Raw genomic sequence first — 493 nt, 5'->3', positions numbered from 1 at the left:
CAAACCAGCTTGTGTATGGAAAGGCATGTCACTTGCCAGTGGAACTGGAACATAAGGCCTACTGGGCAACCAGATTCCTGAACCTTGATGCCAAGTTAGCTGGAGAAAAACGATTGCTTCAGTTAAATGAGCTAGAGGAATTTAGACTCAATGCTTTCGAGAATGCAAAAATATACAAAGAGAAAGTGAAAAGATGGCATGATAAGAAATTGTCATCCAGAGTCTTTGAGCCGGGGCAGAAAGTTTTGCTATTTAATTCTAGGCTCAAATTATTCCCTGGGAAATTAAAATCCCGGTGGAGAGGTCCATATGTAATTATAAGTGTATCACCATATGGATACGTAGAGCTTTAGGATAATGATTCTAATAAAAAGTTCATTGTTAATGGACACAGAGTCAAACATTATCTTGAAGGCAATTTTGAGCAAGAATGCTCAAAACTAAGACTTAATTAAAGCTTAGTAACAGTCCAGCTAACGACATTAAAGAAGCG

Source organism: Arachis duranensis, chromosome 1 (assembly GCF_000817695.3).
Source record: "Arachis duranensis cultivar V14167 chromosome 1, aradu.V14167.gnm2.J7QH, whole genome shotgun sequence".
In the NCBI taxonomy this organism is placed as follows: Eukaryota; Viridiplantae; Streptophyta; class Magnoliopsida; order Fabales; family Fabaceae; genus Arachis; species Arachis duranensis.
This window is presented reverse-complemented; position numbering follows the sequence as displayed.